At 40.0% G+C, this 26,961-nt stretch overlaps 1 protein-coding gene across 2 annotated transcripts in view; it reads left to right on the top strand.

The window, feature by feature from the left end:
• Positions 1-26,961, top strand: part of LINGO2 (leucine rich repeat and Ig domain containing 2) — a 900,663-nt gene that overhangs the window by 763,654 nt on the left and 110,048 nt on the right. For both annotated transcript variants that reach the window (XM_039910913.1, XM_039910914.1), the window contains one exon: positions 1,513-1,661. The gene's annotated coding sequence lies outside the window, so the exon portion shown is untranslated. The remainder of the gene's footprint in view (positions 1-1,512; positions 1,662-26,961) is intronic.

The raw sequence follows: 26,961 nt of genomic DNA, 5'->3' as shown, positions 1-26,961 counted from the left end.
TGTGTGTATACATATATATGTATATATGTACACACAACTACAGTGTATGTACTTCCTCTATTTTGCATTCTTAACTTTTAGGTGATTCTCCTTCGACTTACACTCAGACATTTAAATTTGTCAACAGTAAACAAATTGCAAATTGATCCAGATTATCAGATCTATTCATATTCCTGAATGTATCTACTCCGTGCAAGTGCCTACCTGATTTCATCAATATTTTTGGCATGCAAAAGTGTACAAGGAATTAGGAATTCGGGTGAATTGCTCCTGACTAATCCTGCAATTTCCCATGTAGTTGTAGTAGTATTATTAGTATTAAGTGTTCATTGTATGCAGAGCACTGTACTAGGCCCTGGGAGAAAATACACTGGTGGGAATTAGACATGGTCTCTGTTCCTCAGGGGGCTCACAATCTAAGAGTTTAAGTGGGAAGAAGGAATTGGAAGCAGGCATATCAAGCAGCATGTAGATAGACCGTGGGTCTGGGAGTCAAAAGGACCTGGGTTCTAATTCCAGCTCCACCACTTGTCTGCTGTGTGACCTTGGGCAAGTGCCTTTACTTCTCTGTGGCTCAGTTATCTCATCTGTAAAATGGGGATTGAGACTGTGAGCCCCATGTGGGACGGGGACAGTGTCCAACCCGATTTGCTTGTATCTACCCTAGCACTTAGTACAGTGCCTGGCACATAGTGAGCACTTAAAAAAAATACCATTCCAGGATAGGGTTAGGGTTACTGTTTACTGTAACTACCCAAAACATAGATTGAAATCTCCTTGAGGGAAAGGACCATGTCATCACATCATCCCAAGCACCTAGTATGGTGCTTTATTGATGATGCTGATGTATTGCTCCAACTTAGCCAGTTGTTATCGTTTAAAGGCCTCAGGGTTGAGTAGAAAGACACTGTCACTTGATATTTCCAAAATAAATGTTGTTAGACAAAATAGGTGTGCCCCTTAAATCCGTGAAAGTTTAGGAAAACTTGCTGAACAAGCCACTCTACCCTCCTGAGAGTAGAGATTAAAATTATATATTGTACACCCAATTTCTCCTCACCCTCTTTTTGAAGTCCTAGTATCAAATGTGAAATGAGCTTATTTTAAAATAGCTCAGGAGAAAAGTTATGGTTATCTCCGTGCCTTTCCTGGCAGTCTCTCACTCTTATCCTTGTTTTGAAACCTAATATACACATATGGCTACAGCATATTTAAAGTAAATGTACTGATCTGTTTACCCTCTCCTCCTGTCAGCAAATTCTTGTTGAAGCCAAAATGTAGTAAATATCTCTAATACAAGTTAATATTTGCCTTTCTTGACATCTACAGATCACCCACATCTAATTTGCATTTTCAACCATCATTAATACTGAAATTTGCAAATATCATCTAATTTCCATCTCCACTTTCTTCACTACAAATTTCCACTCAATTTTGTTTTGATCTGTGATTGAAGCATACAGCCTGTTTAAAATGTAAAATAATCTCTCCCCCCTCTCTCTCTACCACCAGAAATATTTCATAGGAAACTCCAACATCTTATTCCAAGCTAATTTTAATCTACTGCTTCAGAGAAAGGGCCCGACCCAGAGAAGTGGCATGAGAGGTATCTCTGGGGAAGCAAGCTAAAGCAATCAATAGCCTTGGAGAAGAAGATCAAGGTGAGCTGGAAACAAAACTTTCATGAAGTTGTCATATGTAAACTCATTTTGATGCCATTTTATATGGATGTGTTTACTAATGCGTGTGTTTCTGGTGAATACCACACAATTTTATTATCAGTTATTCAGTGGAGAATATAAGTGCTTTATCAAGGGTTGACTGTCTCATGTTCCTGGCTTTTAGGAAACTCATTCTCTTCCTAAATTGTCTTTGTTTAAAGTTCATTTTTGGTGGAAATGTGTACATATATATTTATATATTATAAATAAATATATAAATTGTAGGCAATTTATGCCTATAAGGTACAGTAGATGAGGTTCTTACATTATATAAAGGTAACAAGTCAAGCAACTTTTGAATTGACATATACTTCCCAAACCTTTCCTGTGGGGATTGTTAATATCATAAATCCAGTATTCATGGAATGTCAGAAAGACTAGAAGCAGTGGGAAAATATCCCCAGGAATTATGTGATGATGAAAAAGTGTAATCCATGTCAATGAAAAGTGAACTACTATAACTTATTCTTCACATAGTGAGTACTAAGCAGTGCAGCATTTTCAATGTAACACTATTTAATTTCTCCACCCCACCCCCGGATTAGTCTTGAAGAGTCCTAGTTAAAATCAAGTTTATCATTCATTTTGCAATGCTGTCATTTTTTATTTTTCATTTTTTACCTCCATTTTCCTGTTGCGTTCACAGAAATGCTGTCTTCTGGCTAATCATTGGGACTTTTTGATGGCTTTATACTATTTTGAATCTGGAACAATTTCTCATTATGGAATCATGTGAACAAAATTGTAGAAGGTGCCACACCTGGAAAACAATAAAAATACCTCTAGAACCCCCATAAAACCAGTTGCAATTTTTGGCCTACCATGCAGAAACAAATAGAAGGAACATCAATTACTGTTTATGTGGTCATGGTCTTCTAGATTGTAAGCCTGTGTGGGAAGGGATTGTCTCTCTTTATTGTTGAATTGTACTTTCCAAGCACTTAGTACAGTGCTTTGCATACAGTAAGCACTCAATAAATATTATTGAATGAATCAGGCCAAGAGAGTGGGAAAGGTGTGGTGAGTGGGTAGCCCCCCATTCCTCTCTCCACTTTTTTTCCCCCTCATCAGACACATACACACATTGTGTAAAATCTGATAAGAGGTCTACATCCACAAATGAGCTCCTGAATGTGTTTTTGTTGGTGTGATAAATTTAAGAAAGATCTTCAAAGCCAATGCCATCATTTTGCAAAGCACATTTCTCTAAACGAAGTCATTCGTGTGCTACTTCATCCCATAGCCTCCATCCATTTTGGTCCCCAGTGGTGTGGCCACCAAATTAAAATCTCAATTACAAACCTTGAAAGAATGTAAAATAAACCAAAAGACATAAAGAAAATTGAGTTGTTCACTCTGTAGTCTGTAAATACAGCCAGGTCAAGATCTGGACCAGCCTATGCACCAGCTTCACAAGATTTAACCTCCCTTTAATTCAGTGAATAATAACTGAATGCCTAAATCCTTGGCATGGTAACGGAGCCTCCTTGGAGCATGGAAAAGATGTTTTATCTCTTCTCAAGGAAAATTAAATATGATGGATGCCTCTTGCCTAAGAAAGATATTTCTACCAAACCTCTGGCAGGAAACCCCTGGTTCCAGATATTGCTTATTAGCTTTAGTTAAGATTACTCAATTGTCATTCATTTTTAAAATCTCTTGATATACATTTGGGTCTGTCCAGTTCTAGCCTCTCTTTTCTAATTACTTACAGATGTGGATTTTGGCAATTAATTTCCACCTTCATTCTCCCATCAGCCCCTTCTGAGAAACCACTTAGGGCACATTATGCTCAAAACATACTCCTTAGTTTAAACGAGACAACCTTTGCTATCGTTATCCTTTAATATCTCCATTAACATTCAGGGACAGATGGACTGGAGAAACTGAACCTCTACTGGAATGCAATATTATTGTGTCTGCAGTAAAAGTTGTGAAGAATGTGAAAGTGAATCCAAGTTTGAATTTCTTTCATAGTGAAAAGAAAATTCTGAAATGACCTTTAGAACCTACTAACAAAAAATCTCTAGCAGGATATCAAGTGTCAAGTGAGAGAACCAATGTATGCTGTCAGGGCAGACTCTCCTTAGATAATCACAGAGAGAGCATGAGACACAGTAGCAACTTGAATATGGCTTTTGTCTTTTCAAGGTGAATCTTTATATAGGATATTCTTGTGCCTCCAGCATTCATCATACTGGTCTCTAGGCACATGTGGTCCTTGAGGAAACAGCACAATCATGCCAATTCTACCAGAATGTTATTGTTTTGGTAATCACGCTGAATAGAAAAAATTACATGTGACCTAACAATTTTCTAGCAATTTCCCCAAGCAGTTTTTAAACCTGCTATTAAATGCTCTTACCTGAGCTCTTGATGGATCTTAAAAATTTAGTTCAGGAGAGCTCAATACAATTTTAGATTTGAAGAGTGCAAAGTACAGTCCAGAAAGTGGAGTTGATGAGGTACTGGAGAATAGTTTTTCCTTCTGGTTGGGATTCAGTCAACCCCCAATACCATCAATGGTATCCTGAGAGTGCAGTTACCATATAAATTGCAAAATCAAGGTGCAGATCCCATGGAGTCATTAAAGATATCATATTCTCAGTAAATTCATTCATTTAACAGTATTTATTGAGCGTTTACTATGTGCAGAGTACTGTACTAAGTGCTTGGAATGTACAATTCGGCAACAGATAGAGACAATCCCTGCCCATTGACGGGCTTACAGTCTAATCACGGGAGACAGACAAAAACAATAACAATAAATAGAATCAAGGGGATGTAGATCTCATTAACAAAATAAATAGTGTAATAAAAATATATACAAATGAGCAGACGAGCACAGTGCTGAGGGGAGGGGAAGGGAGAGGGGGAGGAGCAGAGTGAAGGGGGGGAAGGGGGACATAGCTGAGGGGAGGTGAAGGGGGGGCAGAGAGGGAGCAGAGGGAAAAGGGGAAGCTGAGTCTGGGAAGGCCTCTTGGAGGAGGTGAGCTCTCAATAGGGCTTTGAAGAGGGGAGGTGAGGAGGGAGGGCATTCCAGGACAGCAGGAGGACGTGAGCCAGGGGTCGACGGCAGGATAGGCGAGAACGGGGGACGGTGAGGAGGTGGGCAGCAAAGGAGCGGAGCCTACGGGGTGGGCAGTAGAAAGAGAGAAGGGAGGAGAGGTAGGAGGGGGCAAGGTGATGGAGAGCCTTGAAGCCTAGAGTGAGAAGTTTTTGTTTCGTGTGGAGGTTGATAGGCAACCACTGGAGGTTTTTAAGAAGGGGAGTGACATACCCAGAGAGTTTCTGCAGGAAGATGAGCCGGGCAAGCGGAATGAAGAATAGACTGGAGCGGGGAGAGAGAGGAGGAAGGGAGATCAGAGAGAAGGCTGACACAATAATTCAGCCGGGATATTATGAGAGCCTGTACCAGTAAGATAGCCATTTGGGTGGAGAGGAAAGGGCAGATCTTTTCGATATTATAAAGGTGAGACGGGCAGGTCTTGGTGATGGATTGGATGTGTGGGGTGAATGAGAGAGCTGAGTCAAGGATGACACCAAGGTTGTGGGCTTGACAGACGGGAAGGATGGTCGTACCATCCACAGTAATAGAAAAGTCAGGAAGAGGGCAGGACTTGGGAGGGAAGATAAGGAGCTCAGTTTTGGACATGTATGTATGTATGTATTGGAAATTCCTATGTGGGGGTAGGGATGATCCTTTTAACTACCTTCCTGGGGCATAAGTCTTCTTTGGTATTCTATTAAAACAGTATGTTTTAGGATGCATATTGGTGGGGACCTTAAATTTCTATTTGGGAAAATATTGGAGTCAAAGGGGGACCGAACAAGGAGCACTAACCATGACAGCCTGGACCAGACTTATATATCACTTCAGTTTTCTTCAGACTTATTGTTGGCTCATAGTTCTCGACTAACTTTCCAAAGTGGTTCAAACATCATCTGCTCATTCTTGGGGTGTCGTCCCCTGGGACACAGTCACCCACATATAATGAATGACTCTTGGACATTCTTTGATGCTAGTACCCTTTTAATTCACTTTGCCTCCTATAACTCTACTCTCTCTTCTGCTCTGTAGCATTACTTCTCCTCCTTAATTAACTCCCATGCCCATTGACCCATCAATTATTCCAGATAATCAACTTCCTCTAGGCACTCTCATTGCCCTTCTTGCCCCTGATGTCTCGCCCCCGCAAATAATTTTGCAAATAAAATTGAAACCACTGGTGTGAAGTCCCCTAAGTTTTCCCCACTCATATCCTCAGCTCTCTTCTACCCCTACACCTCTTTCATTCTTCCCAGCTCTCTCTCAAAATGAAATCCACCCCACCACACAACCCTTTTCTTTCAAAATCTACCCATTCTACCTGTGCCTTGGCCAAATTCCCTAACCACCAATTTCATCCTCTTTCTTTCTAGAGACTTTTCTTCTGCCTTCAAATATACTCAAACCTCCCATATGGTAAAATATCTTCTTTGGATCCCACTATACCTTCCAACTACAGCTTCACCTCTTTGTTCCCATTTCTGTCTAAACTCCTGAAACACCCGCTGCCTTCACTTCCTCTCCTCCAATTCCCTTCTTAGCCCACTATAATATGGCTCCAGCCCCCTTTATTCCTCTTAGAGTAAACTCTCCAAGGACATCAACAACCTCTTCTCGACCAAATCTAATGGACTATGTCCTAAATCCTCTTTGATCTGTTGGCCACCTTTACATTGTTGACCACTCCATCCTGGAAATGCTATCCAGTCTTGCTTATACTAACAATTCGGTCCTGGCTTTCTTCTCATCACTCTGTATACTCCTTTTAAGTCTCTTTAATTGGCTCTTCTTGTTCAGTTTCTCATCTCTAACTGCGGCTGTCCCTCAAGACTCTGGTTTGGGTTCCCCACTCATCTCACTCCATACACACTAAATTGGGGAGTTCATCTACTCCCCCAACTCAGTTACCACCTCTATGAGGATAATTTCCAAATTTATCTTGCTAGCACTGACCTCTCATCTCTGAAATCTACAATTTCCTATAGCCTCCAGAACATCTCTGCCTGCATGTCTTGCCAGCACTTTCATTTCAATATGTTTAAAACTACTCATTTTCCCTCTAAATCCACTCTACCTAATTTTCCCATTGTAGTCGAGAATGCCACCAATCCCAGCTGTTCCAGAAACTTGCCATCTTGGTATTATTCTTGATTTCTAGCTTTCTTTCAACTCCTACATTCAGTCTGTCACAAAATCCTTCCAGTTTTTCCTACACATTACCTGGTTTCACCCCTTTCTGTCCATCCAAGTGGCCATTACCTGAGCCTCGGTGCTCAACGGAGCCTGACAGACTACTTTGTCAAACATTTCACTGGTCTTGCTGGAATCAGTCTCTCTCCTCTCCAGTCCACACATTACTCTGCTGCCTAGGTAATTTCTCTAAAATATTGTTCAACACATATCTCTTCAATCAATCAATTGATAACCTCAATCAATCAAAAACCTCATTCCTCAAAAACTCCCACTGGTTACCTATTCCTCTCCACCACAATAGGATATTCCTAACCACTGATTTTATGCAGTCTAATAGTTCTCTCTCTCACATCTACCCACTCTCTTCTCCCACAAGACCACAGGTCACACTTTCAGTTCAAGCTCATCTCCTCACTGCACATCATTGTTGATTCTCCTGCTTCTCACCATTCCTCCCACCTGAAACTCTTCCCCACTTCAAGTCTTCCAGACCACAGCTTGTTCCATGTTTAAAGCCCTCCTGAAATCCCACCTCCTCTGGGAACCATTCTGTAATTAAGTTCCACCTTCCTAAGTCATGTTCATCCAACACGTTCATCAATATTCTTAACATACATTAACTTACACATATTTAGCTATTTATCCTTCCATTCTTCTGCAATCAGCTGATGTGGAGTTGCTGGGTTTTTCCCTCATCCAACTAATCAAAATTAAGTTATGTCTGTCAGTCATCCCCCTTATATGATAATTTAATTTATGACACAGACTATGTCTCATTCTTATTATTAAGTAGTTTACTAAGTAGTTACTGTATGGCAAAGCACCAAGCTAGGATTCTCTTAGTTGACTATAGTTTCCCCAGCTCTGCACACAGTATGCAGTCTCTAAATACTATGGTTGATTGATTGAGTCAAAGGGAAACAGTTTTCTGAAGGAGTGAAATTATGTTCTATCACTTGTAGCCAAGTGTAACTATATAAAATGAATTAACCAGACTGGGCAATCAACGATATTCTTCAGTGTCTGGTCCTGAAGGACCCTGGTTTTGGATCTTGCCATCAATGTTGAATAATATGATGCCTTGATAAGCTGGCACAGACTAATCTTTCACCTTTCTTTTTTGATTGTGATTATGATGGGTAATGTCTTTGAAATCAATCAATAGTATTTATTGAGTACTTACAGCATGCACAGCACTGTACTAAGCCCTTGGGAGAGTAAGCTTGTTGTGGGCAGGGAATGTTTCTGTTTATTGTTGTACTGTACTCTCCCAAGCACTTAGTACAGTGTTTGGCACACAGTAAGCACTCAATAAATACGATTGAATGAATGAATACACCAGAGTTGGTAGTCATGCTCCTTGCCCACAAGGAGATTAGTCTGGAGGGAGATCCTGGATCATTTAAAAGTGTTCTCTCTATTGAGGAAAAGTTTGGGTGAAAGCTTAAGCAGCATATTCGCTTCCTGCTCATAGATTTCAGATTTCATTAGGCTCAGAGGCTTTGCCATTTTTCATGGCATTGACTACTGTTGTGACTTCCTTAATAGTTGTCTGAGTGCCAGGTCTTCACACAGTCACAGGTTTTCTAGGTTTTATGAATATAGTAGAACTAGTAGTTACATTTATTGACTACCTACTGGGTGCAAGGCACTGAACTAAGTAATTATGAAATATAAAATAAAGACAAATACATGACACGTCCCATGGCCAAAAGGAGCTTATATTCTAATGGGGGAGACAGACATAAAAATGTTTGCAAATAGAGTAATTGAAATAGTGTATGATCAATTAAACATAAGCGCCAGGGATAGGTATAAATAATAACATAAATGGTATAGATGGCAGATGGATATATAAGATTTGGAATGAAGAGAATCAGTTGGGGAAAGCGTTCTGGAGGAGGTGGGATTTCAGAAAGGCCTAGAATATGACAGCGCTATGTTCAGTCAGATTTGGGGACGGAGGAAGTTCCAAGTTTAGGGCAGAGGTGGGATAGGGCAGAGCAATGTGGAGTTAGAAAGATGTATATGGCATCTCCTGGCAAAGGAGTCTTATAAATAGTAGCCTCAGCTATTAGCAAGTGTGTTGAAGTGATGTTGTTCATAATAATAATAATAATTATGGTATTTGTTAAGCCCATACTATGTGCCAGGCATTGTACTAAGCGCTGGGGTAGATACAAACAAATCGGGTTGGACACAGTCCCTGTCACACGTGAGGCTCACAGTCTCAATCCCCATTTTACAGATGAGGTAACTGAGGCACAGAGAAGTGACTTGCCCAAAGTCTCACAGCAGACAAGTGGCAGAGCCAGGATTAGAACACATGCCCTTCTAACTCCTAGGCCTGTATTCTATCCACTTATGCCACACTGCTTCTCTACCATATCCTCTGGGTTTCCTTCCTGTCTGTGATGAGGCTGATGTCATCTTCACTTCAGAGATGCTGCGATAGTGTGTAAAAGGCCTTAAAGAGCCTTCAGTGCTGTGGAGAAGACTTTGGTTGAAAACAATTTGCGTGGCTTTGGATCTTTCCAGCTTTGGCCTCCCACTACTTGACACCTGTCTCTTACTTCATTAGCATGTCACAATGTAGGTTTCTGTAATCCTCTCTTGTCAGGGGACGCTATATGTGCAGTTTTCATTAGAATACATTTATTGAGGACACGATTCATTTTCATGCTACCATATCACTGTTCTTTAGACCCATAATTGATTGCCAAGAGTAGAATTTTTTTTAACCACCCCTTTGTAATCTTAGTCACGGTTTGGCATTAGTTCTTGCACCAACATGATTCTAATGAAGGTTCAACGATAGGCTGGGGACTTTGGCTTTTAAGATCAGCACATGAAGGTAACGGTCTTTCACAAGTTTTATGTGTCTTGATGATACTTCAGAATGTGATTTCCTACTTTACTTGTCATTGGTTTCTCTCTAATATCAAGCTGACTTATGGCTAATCTTCCTAGCCCACCACTCCTTTTTTGACACATAAGCGCATCTCGATAAATGAAATAATTAAACCAGAATTGAATAGTATGAATACTGCCTAAAGACACACTCTAATTAAGTACACTTCTCTCTTCAATAAGTTCAACATGTAATTAGAAAATGGTAGCTTAATTGGTACTTGATTCTAGTAAAATTCTATGTGCAATAAAAATGATATACCTACACATTTTCCTTTCTCTTAATTGATGCCATACCATTATGTGGAATGTTCTACAGTTTAGTTACCATCTCCACCATTTTTAGAAATTTAATATAAAATAGGTATGGGCAGGGACTCAGATACTGAAGCAAAGTAACTTCTTATTTTTAAACTATTATGTAAAATAAATGAAATCCCATATTGACATTTTCAAATGAAAACTTTAGGGCTGGATAGTGAGTAGTAAAATTAAATGTTAATGAAGTAGGATGAAGTTGAAATGAGAAATTGAAAATGGCAAAAGGAAAACTGTCCTATAAATTTGATTTGGTAAAGTCATTGGAATAGATGATTTGTGAAAAATTAGATTAAAAAATCCCAGTATTTGATGAAAATTGATAGAGGTTTAATCACCTACAAAAGCCCAAATGGATCAATCTTCACACAGATCTATTAAGGTGACTGAAAGTGGTTCCTTCTATAATTATGGCACTTATCAAGTGCTTACTATGTGCTAAGCGCTGGGTAGACATAATGTTACCAGGTAAGATATAGCCTTGACCCATATGGGACTCTAAATCTGTTCTATCCCCATTCTACAGATGTAGTAGAACTGAGGCCTAGAGAAGTAAAAAAGTAAAGTTCTAGAATTGCAAGAGCAGTGACCTTGATGAAAATAACCTGACAAGTGAGTTACATAACTGGGACTGGAACCCAGGTGTCTTGACTCCCAGTCTTATGTTCTCTCCACTAGGCCATGGTTTCTCGCCTTGAGATGGATAGAACTAAAACACTCGCTAAGGCTGTTAGTAATTGAACCATTTGTTTGCTTTAATGGCTGGATAGACAGATTTCATTTGAGACTCAACATTTGTTTTGGGAAAGTGAGTCAGGAAACTAAAGACATAAACATCAAAACGATTAAGGAGTAGCTCAGGACAGGTTGGCCTAAAATGTGTGTAGAATATAATGGAGGTGAGATTTTCAGTGCTGCAACTGGAACCTTTTTTCAAGTTGACTCCTGTTAAAGCTTGAAAATCCAAAGGAGAAACATGTTCGCAGCTATTCTTGGGGATCTTATTACATATTCCTGGTTTGGGCCAATAAAAGCAGAACAGAAAAGTGAAAATTAATAGATTTTATGGAGTAAACAATCCTAGCTGTTTCCAAAATGTAAAGAGCATCCCTGTTTAATACAGCACTAAAAAAAAAGCTTGGAGAATGTCAACCTTCGAGGCAGCTTAACTAAGGCATCAGGATTTGGGGTTATGAGTTCAAAACCCCCAGGTGTGTTGGCTAATAAAAGAACTAAAAACTTGCAGAAAATCAAAATTTGGTTTTGAGTCTTCCTACAAACAATACGAGGGCATGATGGATGCCTGGAGGGAACATTAGGGATCAGAAATCTTAAATCGTTGTTTCTGAAATTGAGATTGTTGAGAATGAGGATAAGGATACATTCAAAAGAAAAGTTCAAATGGTCAATTGGTTGGTTCAGAAGTCATCTGGTTGGTAACTATTCAGAGTGCTAACAAAAAATGTATCATAATTCCCCCCCCAAAAAAATCCATGATTATTTCTGATATTCTGGCTTTTTAAAAAAATCAGTGCTTGAGCTGGTCATAATACTATGATATTGATTCTGGTTAAAAATAACTGCAGGCATGGAACAGCAACTTTCTGCCAAGTACTATTGAGGTGCCTATATATATGGAAGATGAAGTCATAATCACCCATATGCAGATAGACAGTTATATTGTGAATGAGGTTAGAAAAATAAGGATGAAGAAGTGGAAGAAAGGAAAAAAATGAATGACATCAGCAAAGAATTAGATCACAACACAAGTGATGTCATGCAGTATACAAGACTTGTTGCCAGGTGCAACAAAGAAAAGCAGACCCTAAAATTGTGTCACCGGCTATATATATATAAAATATATTTTAGAGAAATTGTTCAAGTCAGAATACCGAAAACAGATGATCACTATTTCTTTAAATGACCACTTTGGGTCAAAATGCTTTTTTTTTTTCCCCTTGGTCATATTTCAGTGCTTTCATTTACAGCACAAAACTACTCTGTGTGCAGTTATTTCCATATTGTAATCTTATTGTATTGTCTTGCTTTGGTTACTGCATGCCTAAAATTTTCCTTGTGTGTATGACACTGGTGTATCATGACATAAAACTCTCGGGCCCTTGAGTAATTTTATAACTGAATTGAACTACATATAAGAAAGGAACAAATATTTCCCAAAAGGATTTGTTACGCTGTGGTTCGAAGGGAGACATCTCAGACCATGGGAATGTACTCTGTATTCTCCTAGCCCAGGTTTCCGTATGAAAGACCCAAGAGAGACTGATGACACGATATAATTTCAGTGCTTCGTAAAGCCCAGCTGAGAAGTCTTCCTTGTTTCCCTCAAGGCATGATTTCATGGCATCATATCATTTTTGCCATGGTATACGTCCTAAACATATCTTGGTAATAAATAGGGATTGCAGTGTGTACAAAGTAATCAAACAAAACCAAATTTGCTTAACTGTTCTTTTCATAACGATTAAGCATTATAACATGATCAGTGACTTTTTTTCTCCTTTTTCCAAACTATGGCAGAAGTTGTTACCAAACAAGGTGTAGGGGTGGTGGAAATGGCTGAAACAGTTCTTGCTCTCCAGGTGTAGTAAGTAGTAACTATGGCTGATTTGCTTAGCATTTAAAGATAAGGCAAATGGATTTGACGCAATGTTGATACCATCAAACTGAGAGTGTCTATAAGTCTCTCCTACTAAATTAAGATTTGGAGAGTACCACAGCTTCATTGTGTGTGTCATCAGTTCATTAATTTGTACAACATGAATATACATGGCACTGGTTGGATCATTTTTGGACCACTTTGGTCTTATTTGAGGAGAGTGAAGTCAGAGCATAGCCATAGGAAATCAACTTTTTTTAAAACAAATAACCTAGCTTGCTCAGTTAGCTAGGGAAGCCATTCAAGGTCATTTTTTATTCAGTTACTCAGTTGTCTGTAAGCTAGAATGGCTGACTTTTGCCTTTGTTTGCAAGACTGCTCAGCATTTTCCCATCCAAGATATTGCAAATGGTATGTCACCTCAGCTGTAGATAAGGAGAACAAAATAAAAATTTGCATAGTGATGTTTGGCTTTTAATTTTTTTTCACTGGGATTGGGTAGCATACCACTGCGTGCTAAAAAAAATCCAGTCATGACTTAATGACTGGCCAGTTGCTATTTCTCAAATGTAAAGTTTTGCTCTTTTTCCATTTTCTTCTAGTAACATGTACAATCAGAAAGTCATGGGTTCCAATCCCAGCTCCACCACTTGTCCGCTATGTGACCTTGGGCAAGTCACTTCTCTTTATTCTCTGTGCCTGTTACCTCATCTGTAAAATGGGGATGGAGACTCTGAGCCCCATGTGGGCCAGGGACTGTGTCCCATTCAGTTTGCTTTTATCTACCCCAGTACTTAGTACAGTGCCTGGCACATAGTAAGCACTCAAATACCATGAATATTAATCAATCAATTGTATTTATTGAGTGCTTACTGTTTGCACAGGAATGTACTAAACACTTGGGAGAATACAACACAACAGTATAACAGACACATTCCCTGCCCACAGTGAGCATGTAAGAGACTACGCCCTCCTACCGATCCACCACAACCCACTTTCCAAATAGAATCCAGTACAAATATATTGTTCTTATACTATGGTTTTCATTTGCAGATCTCAAAAATGATTGTTGGAGCAAATAAGTGTCAAAAAACAACTGTGGAATAGCTATTGTTTTATTTAGGCTAGAGAAATCAGCGATTCACCGATGCCTCCAAAATAGTACTTGCTGGAATAGTTTCCATTTAAATGGAGATTTCTGGAATTATTCCCTCGTGCTCTGTGATTTTTTTTAACATGATTGGTGTAATCAAGAGTCATTTAAGATGTGCATTGATAGCCAAGCGTGTTTGCCAGGAGTTCCAGGTTGGCATCATTAGTAGCCAACCTGCTTTTACATAGTGCTAGCTTTAATGCAGGGGCAAATGTAGATAGGTAAGGTAACCTAGTTTAGTAAAGTGAGCAGATCAGTCCTCTCAGGGTTAATTAGGAAGGGGGCCCCCTTCAGGGCCAGGAATTGTTTACTTAAATCTTTTTTCCCCCCTACAAACTGCCTTCTTTTTCTTGGGTGCTAATTGTGCCTGATGGACCCATTACATTGTAATCAGAGCAGCTCCCTGGCTGGCTCTCCAGAGGTTAATTAAATGGATGAAGTAGTGCCCGGATATTGCCAGCAGACAGGTCCACTTGAATTTTTCACTAACTGTATTGGAGAAACTATTGTTACTATGAACAATCAAGTTTCTCAGCATCAGCAGTGTCTTTTACCGCTGGAGTTTATTGGGTTACTATTCCAAAACTGTCCAGAGTGATCCTTCAGTGTATAGTCCTTCCTGGGGTGACCCTGTTACTGCCCACAGAGGACATCCATCCGTCATTAGAGTCTGGAAACTCGAACTGCACTTAGGCAGGCATGCTTTGTGCAGAAGATGAGTCCTGCACCAGGTTAAATGTGCAGCCCCTTGTGAAAATGTTGGTGCCTTCGGCCCGACCTTACGACGAGCTGTACTTAACACAGCAAGAATCTAGAATGAATGGTAAGATGATTCGACTTTTCTGTAAGGCTCATATTGCTGTTGATATATGAAATATGCCACCATTTTCCTTCTGTGCAATGAGAGTTTCAGCCGATGGAACCACTGTATGAATGAGTGTGTGATTTTGGTGGAGGTGGTGACGAAGGCAGCACATATATTGGGCTGTTAGTTTGAATTGCATCAAATCCATTTGGGTCCATGACCCAAAACTGTACACTGTGAATTGAGCATGACTGCAGTGGTGAGGGAGGCTCAGAGGCTAAAACAGCAACGTTGTGAGCAGGGAATGTGTCTGTTCTATTGTACGCTCCCAAGTGCTCAATATAGTGCTCTGTACACAGTAAGTACTCAATAAATACAATTGATTAAGTTGTCTAGTGCTTGGGAATATTTGGAGAGGCAGGTAAAAGAGAGGTAGAGGAGGGAAATAGGCTTATTACACATGTGTTTTTAACCCTTGTTTCTACCATAAAGGTTCCAACAAGAATTTTATTACATCTGAAGTTGTCTGGAGAATAATTACAAGGTTGAACGAGGAGGGCTCTGTCACAGGGAGATAGATTTTTCTGAAAACAAAAGGAATCTATGCATTTTAAGGGAGAGGGGCATTATGATTTAGAGAGCGGAAATGGTTTTGGGGGTTGAATTGTATAATATACAACAAGGATTAAGTGACTTAATTTTTTTGAAGGCTCCTCATTACCCAAAGGTTATGGACTACAGTCTGTGGGTTCTTGAATGATTCCAGGGGCTCAAACTCTAGCAGAGACTCCTTAGGCTTGCTCTGTCCAAAGCCTCATCCAGCAAAGGTGAAAGGGGCATTTAAAAAGTTGCCATATTCTTTGTTCTCAAAATCTAAAGAAGAATGCAGGATTCAGGGCTATGGAGAGAGGAAGTTGTAGTAAACTGAATAAAAAAGAGAAGGGACTCAACTCCAAGGGATAACTTGTGAATTGTCAGGGCTCAAGAGATGTAATTTTACATTTTAGTTTTGTGATCACTTTAAATGTGTGGTGATAGCATTGTCATTATTGCAATAATGACAATAATATTGCTAGGGCAATGAAATACCAAGGGGCAAAGATTGCCGATTCCATCACTTGGCACAAATTAACCACTGCTCGGAAGACCCTAGGAGATGACAATTTATTGACCTGGGAGAGAGAACAAATTAATTTCAGCTCAGTGTCTCTGAACTGAGGGAATCTAAATTTGTTCAGAGTGCAGAAGATGACCGCAACAGTAGACCCAGAGGTAGCTCCAACTTGAAAAAAAGACATCAATTCTTTCACTACAAAAAGTAATGACAGTTGAGGACAGCAGTTCACAAGACTTATTGCAAAGCTTTATAATCTCACTTGGAAGCTATGTCTTATCCTGTGGATCAAAATAGGGGTCATTACAGAATCACTGTGCAGTTATACTTCACACTGCTTCCTTTTCTCAAACTAATGTTTGTCTCTTTTTTGGGCTACTGAAATACTTAGCATTTTGGCTTCATCAAATGTGACATCATTTTACTTCCTGAAGTTGGAGGTTGGAAATGCAGGTTGGTTTCAGCATTAGTGGAATGTACAATTCTGTTGCTGAATTTTACTTTCCAAGCTCTTAGTACAGTGCTCTGCACTCAGTAAGCGCTCAATAAATATGATGGAATAAATCAAAAGTAATTTTGTTGGACAATAACTGCATAGAGGCTCAGTTGCATATGTGTTCTTCCTACTGCATTTATCTTACTGTGCTCAACATCTCCAAGCAGCAAAGAGAGGAGAGCAGTTAGCCATCAGAGTGGCTACTCTGCTCCCTCTCTTACTCTATTTGCTTTTATCTGAGCTGAAATGATGAGATGTCACTAGCATGTCCTTCCAATCAAAATTGGGTGAATTACATTTGATCAGGAATATTATTTTTTTTTAATTCAGCATCATGTATTTATAAGCAATGCCCACTGCAGTAGTGTCTTAAGAGTAATGTAAGAAAAAATAAAAAATGATGGGACTGGCCTTGTTTCATCACAGTTGGAATCTTCATTTTGTCTGAAATGACCAAGGTGATAAGATTGTCTGCAGTGCAGTCTCTCTCAACCTGATTGATGAAATGGCTGGTTGAAATGATAGCTTGATTTAGATCCTGTTATGTTCTACAGTCTCACATTCATTTGAAAGTTCTGAAACACCTGATTTTAAGACTTTGACTAGATGTGCTCCCACACTTTCATCATGTGGGAGATGATGCCCAGAAAAGTGAAAATTTGGTCTAATTGCATTGCTTAAATAGAGAGGCACTTCTATTCATAACCATCATATAAAGGAAGGGCACCTCCAAAACAGCCTTTCTGCTGGATTCACACAAATTTCCACTAGTCCACCAAATACCAACACCTATCAGTGCAAATATCAATGCCCACCTCAGCCCTCTTCTCAGTTCTTTCAGCGCTTCACTGTCCCTTTGACCAGCAGAACCTGATAGAAGTTCCTAAACATCATGAAGAAATTATCTTCCCTGATTAATTAATGACATCTTAGGCAGGTTAACCCAGCATCCCCCATAGCACTTATATATTTAATTTCTATTCTCAGAACTTGTATTTTATTTGTCTATTTAGCTTTTCATCTCGATCCACTGTTGTAGTCCTATATTCTCTTGCTCCCGCTATTTGTTAGTATCTGTCTGCCCACCCTCATTAGATTGCAAGCTCCTAGAGGGCAGTGGTTTTGTATCTTGCTTATGTTGTACTCTCCCAAGAACTTAGTACAGTGCTTCACACTGAGTTGGTTCTCAATACATACTACTGATCATGACAATCATGATGATGGTTTTAATCAAGGGTAGCTAAAGTACTTTTTTGGGCATCTCCTCAATTTTCCTGTAGATTTTCACTCATTCCAGACAAGTAGGATAGTGGCTGATGTTATCCATGATTCCAGAGTCTTTGTTCTGATTTTATATGGATTGAATTTAGGGTTTTTGGTGTTAGATGTAATCTATCTTGTAATTTCCCACCTTCTGCCCCACAGTACTTATGTACACATTCATAATTTATTTTAATGTCTGTCTAATCCCGGCTCTGCCACGTGTCAGCTTTGTGACCTTGGGCAAGTCACTTAACTTCTCTGTGCCCCAGTTACCTCATCTATAAAATGGGGATTAAGACTGTGACCCCCATGTGGGACAGGGACTGTGTGCAACCGAGTGCTTAGTACAAGTGCCTGGCACATAGTAAGTGCTTAACAAATATAATTTTTATTAGTAGTATTACACTGTAAACTCTGGATGGGCAGGGAATGTGTCTACCAACTCTGTAGACACTCTCCCAAGCACTTAGTACAGTGTTCTACACACAATACATGCTCAGTAAACACCACTGATTGACCGATTGAGTCTTTGGCATAGTAGATAGAGCGAGAGCCTGGGAATCCGAATCTACCGCTTGTCTGCTGTATGACCTTAGGCAAGTCACTTATCTGTGCGTTAATTCCCTCATCTTTAAAATGGGGATTAAGACTGTGAGCCCTATGTGGGACAGGGACTGTGTCCAACCTGATTAGCTTGTATCTACCCCAGTGCTTGACACATAGGAAGTGTTTAACAAATACCATTATTATTATTATGCCATCATTTTCAGAGGGAGAGAAAGAATGCAAAGGTCAACCAGGGCAATTGTCCTAACCCCAGCATGAAGCAGAATACCACATTTGGGGGATTAAAATTTGGTCAACTTTGATCTTTGAAATTCCAGACAAGCCTTGTGACAATGTCCATTCTAGTATTGTAGCACCAAGCCACTTTACACATGCCTTTAAATCTTTTCAGGTTTTGTATAATTCCTAAAACTCCCTCCTCGTTGGTACATGCCATCTGTGTAGCACTCCCTCTTTACCTGTTCTGAAGGTAATTCTAGCGCTACTCTTCAATGATGCCATAGTAGTATGAATGAAGCATTAAAGATTCTGTATTCATTGAGTTCTTATGGCATGCAGAGCACTGTACCAAGTGTGTGATTTATACTGGTGCTGGTGAACATATTGCCAGATGTCTTTATCTTTGGAATCCCACCTCTGGATTTGTATGAGGCCTAGAGAAAAGAGCACGGGCCTGGGAGTCAGAGGACATGGGTTCTAATTGTGGCTCTGCCACTTGCCTCCTGTGTAACCTTGGGCAATTAACTTCTCTGTGCCTCAGTTTCCTCAATACCTACTCTCCTTCATACTTAGATGATGAGCCCCATGTGAGAGAGGGAGTGCATATGGCTCTATTATTTTATATCTACCCCAGTGCTTGGAACAGTGCTTGATACATAGTAAGTGCCTAACAAGTACCATTTTAAAAAAGGAGCTTATAGTCTAGTGGAGCTTTCATTCTAGCGACTTGTTCCTGACCTGATGATCTTGTATTTTCCCCAGCATGGAGTTCTGTAACTGGCACATAGTAAGTGCTTAATACCAAAATTATCATGATTATTATATTTGATCACAGATGACAATATGAGGAACTTCAGATTGTTGCTGATGTATTTCTTACTTGGTTGAAAATAGTTTTGTTTTTTTTAATCTCTAAGTCTCGAGGATGGCTTGAAGATGGCAACCTGATAGACAGTGTTTTGGAGAAATACCCATCTGCTGTTCACACTGATAAGTATAGGGGAAGCAGTGTGGCTTAGTGGAAAGAGCCTGGGCTTCGGAGTCAGAGGTCATGGGTTTGACTCCTGGCTCTGCCACTTGTCAGCTGTGTGACTGTGGGCAAGTCACTTAACTTCTCTGTGCCTCAGTTACCTCATCTGTAAAATGGGGATTAACTGTGACCCTCATGTGGGACAACCTGATTACCCTGTATCTACCCCAGTGCTGAGAACAGTGCTCGGCACGTAGTAAGCACTTAACAAATACCAACATTATTATTATTATTATTAGGGGGTTTCCTCACTCTAGTAAGGCTGCATTGGCATTATGGAAGGATGAGATTTGCTTTGAATTACAGTGACAAGAAATCTGATTAATTTAATTAAATACCTGCTTTCCTTCCCCCTTAATTAAATTTAATACCGCTTTCCTTCCCTCATATTGTGAGCCAGATGAGAGACAGGAACATATGAAGAACAGAAACTGATCTAATTAACTTGTATCTGCCCCAGTGCTTAGTCCAAGGCATGACACAGAGAAAGTCCTTAATAAATAATAATGATGATGATGATAATGATAATAATAATATTAATAGTAACAACAATGAGGTACCTTACTTCACATGTCAACATGACAGTCACTCCCACAGTCACTCAGGCATCTTTAAGCCATTTGAAGAGAACGAAGGGTTCAGACCAACTAGAGGAAAGAGGAGCTTGATTCCTCCCTAGAAAGTAAATCTGGAGGTTCCTGTTCCTTTCAAGAAGATAAGCAGAATAAAAAACTCAAAACTCTCAAAGAGCAAAGAACACTTGACTTGCAGATGGACTACAAGGAAAGGGTTACAGAATTTAATATGAAATGCATCATATAAGTAAAATTCAACCAGGTTTCTAGAAATTCTAGGGAGAATGTTTCTTAATTAAAGTCTATTTTCCCTTAGGGAGGCTATGCATTCAATATGCCTTTCTTTTGATAAGTCAGAAATCAAATCAAATGTTGGTATAGCCTCTGCAAGACATTAAGTGTACATTGAGAGGGAGGGAAAAACACATTATGAAATATAAAATAGAGTGTGCCCTTATAAAGTAAAGAATATTATGTGGCTGGATATTAAAGGACTCCTTTTTCAAACCATTTCTCCCTAAAGACACAAATTAAAAAGCATTGCAAGCAAAAGATATCTTAAAAATGCATTCCAAAATATTATAGCTTTTGCTTATGAGTTGGAATCTTTAAATTAATCTGTTTTTATTTGTTTTTCAGAAATTACTGTAAGCATCAATTGAATTGGCACCATTAATTAATGTTCATTTTGTGGCACTTCAGTGCATGTCACTATACTAAATGTTATCATTGTGCCAGTTACTATAACAACCGAAGTATCAGGGAGCTTTCAGTTACATATGGTTTTTAGCCTTAAATACCAGAAGTTAGGGACTTACATTAATGGCCAACCCTTTGGAACTTTAAAACTGATAAAGCACTTCTCACACAAATTTTAAAATGCTGAGAATGGAAAGAAGCAGACTCATAGCAAGAATTACTGATTGTAATCATTCTATTAATATGCATTGTCATTAATAGTGAAAACTTTAGTGTACCATTTGCTCTTCTCTAGATTCTAGAGTAGGGCTACAAGAGGCTATTTTTCTTCCAGAATGATAGCTTGAAAATAAATACTACAGAAACAAAGGATGAGAGAGAGAAAGAGTGAGTGAATTAACTTGGTCTAATGGAAAGAGCACAAGGAGTCAGGGGACCTGGGTTCTAATACCTGATTAGACCGTAAGCCCGTCATTGGGCAGGGATTGTCTCTATCTGTTGCCGAATTATTATCTTGTAACTACCCCTGTGTTTAGTACAGTGTTTAACATACAACAAGTTTTTAACAAATACCACAATCATTATTATTATTATTCATATTATTATTAGGGCACGCAGAATGTGAGTGCTTATAAGAGTATGTGCTCCTTCAGGTCCGAAGATGAGTTTACTGACAGTGAAATTTTATCAGTATGTGAAAGTGTGGCTGGTAAAACCAATAATTATCTGACAATTGCTTCATATCCTTTGCATATAAAGATTATCCATTTCGAAGCTAAGACATGAGTACCCCTCTTAATTACAATTATGGTACTTATTAATCACTTACTGTGTGTCAAGAACTGTCCTAAACACTGAGGTAGATACAAATTACAAATTAATCAACTCAGACATAGTCCCAGTCTCATATGGTGCTCACAGTCTAAGTATGAGGGAGAACAGGTATTGAATGCCCATTTTACTGTTGAGGAAAATGAGGCACAGAGGCACAGAGACATGAAGTGCCTTGCTCAAGAGCAGACAGATTGCAGAGCCAGGATTGGAATCCAGGTTCTCTGGCTCCGGGTTCTCTGGCTCAAGCCCCTGATCTTTTCAGTAGGTCATGCTGTTTTCCAGCAGTTGTTTTAGGCAATTCAGACTTCAAAGCATTTTCCTCAGGAGATTAGAATTGGGGCCACATAGCAGTATAATCCCAAATCGGCCATCTGGTATTTATGGCAACTGAAGGAAAGTATGGGATCAAAAATTGCAGCCAGGACTTTGTGGAGGCCCAGAAGGCCATGGCAGACCACATCCCCAAACAAGATGATAATGAAAATTGGGATTTAATCACAGTATTACAAATTGGAACAGATAAGAACAGAAAACCCTGAATTTTAGGTTTACAAGGTAGAATTTAAAGCCTCCGAGGTTTCAAACTGCCAGGGTCAAGCTGATGATCTGATGAGCAGAAACCTGAGACCACCTGTTTCAGCTATGCAGCTGCCTGTCTGGAAAAAAGGCTTAGTTTAACATAACATTCAAATTAAGTAGTGCTAGTTTCCCTTTTCCCCTCTCAGGGTCACACCTGGAGAGTTCCCTGTACTCTACCAGTCTCGACTACAGACAGGCCGGAGAGTCAGGCAGAGGCATATCTACTCAATTCCTAGCTTGGCCGGTGGCTAATGAGTGGAAGGCAATCTGCTATAAGTCAAAACCCACCTGTGTTGGGCAGCAGTGGCATGGGAGAAAATCAAGGGCGAAGACTCGAGTTTACTGTGTGAAAGGAGGCAATGGTAAACCACTTCACATTTTTACCGAAAACTCTATAGCTACACTACCAGAACAATTGCAGATGGAAGTGGGGCGTTCTGGGAGAGATGTGTCCATGGCGTCGCTATGGGTTGAAGACAACTCAACGGCATAAGACAGGAGAAGATTCCCTTTTACCCCAGGTATAGCATAAATAGACAGGGATACTCTACCATTTGGAGATATCTTCTAGCTGGATTTTGAGGCAACAAATAGGCAGAGCCACACAATATCTGAATCTGCTGACCACATTCACCCCAAAGAGAATTTAGCTCCACCCTCAGTAGGGGGTAATCCTCTATTATTGGCAGAGGAGGCAGTCACTTTCTACAGAATGTCCCAAAGAGTTCTGGGAAGTGTAGACAAAACCAGGCCCTTTGTACTATGGGATTTGTAGTCCATGTTCACTTTCCTACAATCTGCTTTCCTGGCATTTTATAGCACCCTCTTCCAGCAGTGGCCTTGCTTTCTAACACACATCAGGTCACGTGATATGGGAGGAGGACAATAAAAATGAATAGCACTAAATCTTAAACCCAAACACACTGGTGGCTAGTGGAACTAAGCACATCAGAGGCTGTGATAGTCTTCCACCCTACCTCACAAACCTAATGCCAGGCTGGATCACTTTTCCTGGCAAAGAGTAGCCTTAGACACTTTTTGCTTCACTCTAGACATGCCCATTAGTTCTCAGCCTACCAAATGACACTGGAAAAAAATGTCTTTAGAAGTGCTTTTTGAGCTGTATGGTTATGATTTCCTGGCCAATGTCACTATACTTGATTTTGGACCTTGTGTTTGTCAAAGAAGCAGGGTGGCTTAGTGGGAAGAGCACAGGCTTGAAAATCAGAGGATGTGCGTTCTAATTCTGGATCTGCCACTTGTCTGCTGTGTGACCTTGGGCAAGCCACTTAACTTCTCTGTGCCTCAGTTACCTCATCTGTAAAATGGGGATTCAGACTGTGAGCCCCACATTACCTTGTATCTACTCCAGTGCTTAGAACAGTTCTGGGCACATAGTAAGCACTTAACAAATACCATAATTATTATTATTAAAAGAAGTACTAAGCAAACATATTTCAAATCAAAAATCTTTGAGACTGAGGAGTGACAATTCATACAACTGTGTACAATGTATGCGCGGACCTGGAAATGGAAAACTTTACTCTAAACATGTTCTTTTACTAAATAATTAGCATATTGGTAGAGTCAGGGGTCCTAAAACTGTGTTATCCTGCATCCCTTCACCCACCATTTCTGTTATTTTTCTGTGGGATGATAGATGAGGTATGTACTGAGTGGAACTAACATAGTTCAAGTAAGAGTCTGATAGCTAGTCTTTACTTCTGATTGCTCCTATCAGCACCATTAGCATCACCATTTTGTATTGTCATTGTCCTTATTAAGCGTGTCCAGTACTTTTCTATTTTCCGAAAGATCAGAATGCTAGAGGAACATTTTTTTTTTCTGTTTCTGTTTTGCATTCATGGTTTCAGTGTTTGGGTTGGGGTTCTACTGGGCCAAAGAATGCATCATTTTTTTTGATCTTCTAGAATGGCTCAGACTATGTGAATTGAGTCAACGGTTCATCCACTACTAAGATATACAGTTACATCTCCATCTACCAAACCACAGTAAGACAGAGACAACATAGTATTGTGCCTTGGATGAACATCACATTGAATCATAGAACAGAAAAATTGGAAATTCAGGTTTAGCCTCACTATCAACTCACTGGCCAAGTTTGCCCAGGGAAAGTGGGAAGTTATTTTTGAACCTTATTTTTCCTCGGACTGCTTCATTTTTGCATCACATTGGCATATTGCAAATAGAATCTCCAGTCCCAGTAAATAACTTGGGGTTCTGTTTCAGAACCCCATACTGCTAGTTTAAGGTGGCTAGAATTTGTGGGGCTCAAAGCAGGATGGGATTGGGTCCTAGTAAGGGGGTACTGGGGTGGGTAAAGCAGATAAAGTAGAATGGGAATAGAGAGAGAAGAGGAAAGATGGAAAGAGAGAGGGGGAGAAAGGGATGAGGGAGGGAAGGGAAAGGGGCAAGAGATAGAGAAAATGTGGAGCAGGGGAGATGGGTGGCCATGGTAGGAGAGGGTAAATTCCCTTCCCTCCCATCCGTCCATCATCCTTCCCCACCACTCACAGGATTCCCCTGATGCCAAGGAGAGCCTTCCTGACTGCTTTTCTCCTGTTTTCCCGTGATGCCTTGTGAGAATCCATAAGGATTCTCCTGGCTTCCATCCTGCCTCCTCCCACCATCCTGCCCCCTCTTCACTAGCAATGCCTAAATCAATCATTGGTAAACTTGAGGAGGGGAATAATGGCTTTGTAAAAGCCACTTCTAAAATGATCATTCTTGAGAATTTTCCAAATACAGGAATCTCTGTCCATAAATTCCAATTTGTATTCTGGTACCATTGGCTGGGTTCTAATCCAGGCTTGGCATGTAGCTGGCTAATGCAAGCAAAGGTCATCCATGCACTTGGCAAAGTGTTGCACTCCTGCCCACCTATTTGCTTGTTGAATTCTGTTCCCCAGCAGGAACATGACTGAAAGGGATGAGACAATGCAAGGAATGCCACACAGGTTCTCCATCCTCCAGTCTCAGGGTGGAGGTTCATCCATCATTCCTGATAGCAGACTATCATCATCAGCTGATTTGTATGAACTGACATGGAACTGGCTTTCAAAACACTTGATTAGTTGTGTTGACTCTGTGTCTGGAAACCCAATTTATGTTAAGAAGCACAGGGTTTAGAGGTTTGGGGATTCAGATGGTTATTTGTCTGGTTCCATGAAGAGTTGGCTGCTACAGAGATAGACTATCTCCTCCCATCAGGCTACTGGGAGGATTGAAAGAGTACCTTAAGAAACCACTAGTGAGGGGATGGTTAGAGGCAGCTCTTAATTTGTTTCAGGGATAAAGGGGTTTAGGCCTGACACCTCTGGAATCAGCAGTTCCAAACCCTGGCAACATTATCACTAGTAATAAGGACAATGATATTGTTGCACATTCAAAGTCACAGAAAATTTTAAAGGAAAAATTACATAACCACTCAAATTGCAACTTCTCTTTCAGTACTGATTTAGTACCAGTTATAAGAGAAGGCCAAAGGCCTGGGTGTCAGAGGACCTGAATTTTAATCATGGCTCTCCCACTTGCCTCAAGTCACTTAAATTCTCTGTGCTTCAGTTTCAACTGTAAAATGGGGATTCAGGACCTGTTCTGTTCTCCTTCCTCTTAAGACTGTGAGCTCAATGTGGGACAGAGACTGTGTCCAACCTGATTACCTCATATCTTACCTAGCATTTAGTACAGTGCTTGGCATATAGTAAGCACTGAACATTACTATCATTATTAACCTTATCATTATTATGAGAAGCTCTGAGGTTAGTAGTAATAGATATAATAAGTGTTTACTATGTGCACCAGTTAGAAGAGGCAAGCATTGGCCTGGGAGTCAGAGGACCTGGCTCCTACACCTGGCCACCCCTGCTTGATGTGTGACCTCAGGCAAGTCACTTCACTTCTCTGGGACTTAATGCCTGTTCTTCCTCCTATTTATACTGTGAGCCCCTTGTGGGAGAGGGACTCTGTCCAACCTGATAAACTTGTTTCTACCTCAGTGCTCAGCACATGGCAAGGACTTAACAAAAACCATAATAATAACCCTGCTCCTAGCTTATGTCCCTGCCCCACCTACCCATTTTCTGCACATACACTAATCTACTGTAAAGCATCACAACTTTATTTCTAAGGTACGTCTTTGTGCCAAATGAGAAGACTAGACAGGGTTGGAAACATTGGGAGAGCATACTGAAAGGTAGTATGATCTAGTGGGAAAAGAACAGGTTTGAAAATCAGGAGACCTGAGTTCTAGTTCCAGTCTGTCGTATGACTGCCGACATCACTTAATTTGTCTGAGCCTCCGTTTCTTCTCCTGTAAAATGGATATTGTAATACGTAGTTCTCCCAACTGAACAGAAATGTTGAGATGAGGAAATAAAACATTAAGATGCTTTGAAAAATATAAAATTTCTGTGCAATGTCAAGGTAGCATTATCATTTTATTTATGACATGAGATTAGATGGCATAATAATTCTGCTTTGGTCCCAAGAAAGTAAGTATAATTAAGACCCATAACAACCTGAAGAGACTTTTTTTAAAATAATGTGATTGCCACTTTTTCAGTTTTGGATTAGTCTAGCAATGCCTGTTGGCCTGCCCCAACTGCATGCCTCTGAAGGAGAATCACTTCCTCCTTCCCCTCTGCCTCACTCAGGCTGAAAGTAAATTTGACTGGTACCAGAAGGGAGGAATTTAAAGGTGCTGGGCTCTTCTGTTAGGGGTACTTACTGCATGCCTTGGGGAGAATGATTGAAGTGAACATATTTACTCATTCAAATGTGGGGCACATGCAGAGCG

The sequence above is a fragment of the Ornithorhynchus anatinus genome, chromosome X5 (genome assembly GCF_004115215.2).
Source record: "Ornithorhynchus anatinus isolate Pmale09 chromosome X5, mOrnAna1.pri.v4, whole genome shotgun sequence".
NCBI classification, from domain to species: domain Eukaryota; kingdom Metazoa; phylum Chordata; class Mammalia; order Monotremata; family Ornithorhynchidae; genus Ornithorhynchus; species Ornithorhynchus anatinus.
The sequence above is the reverse complement of the archived record's forward strand: the minus strand, read 5'-3'. Positions and strand labels throughout refer to the sequence as shown.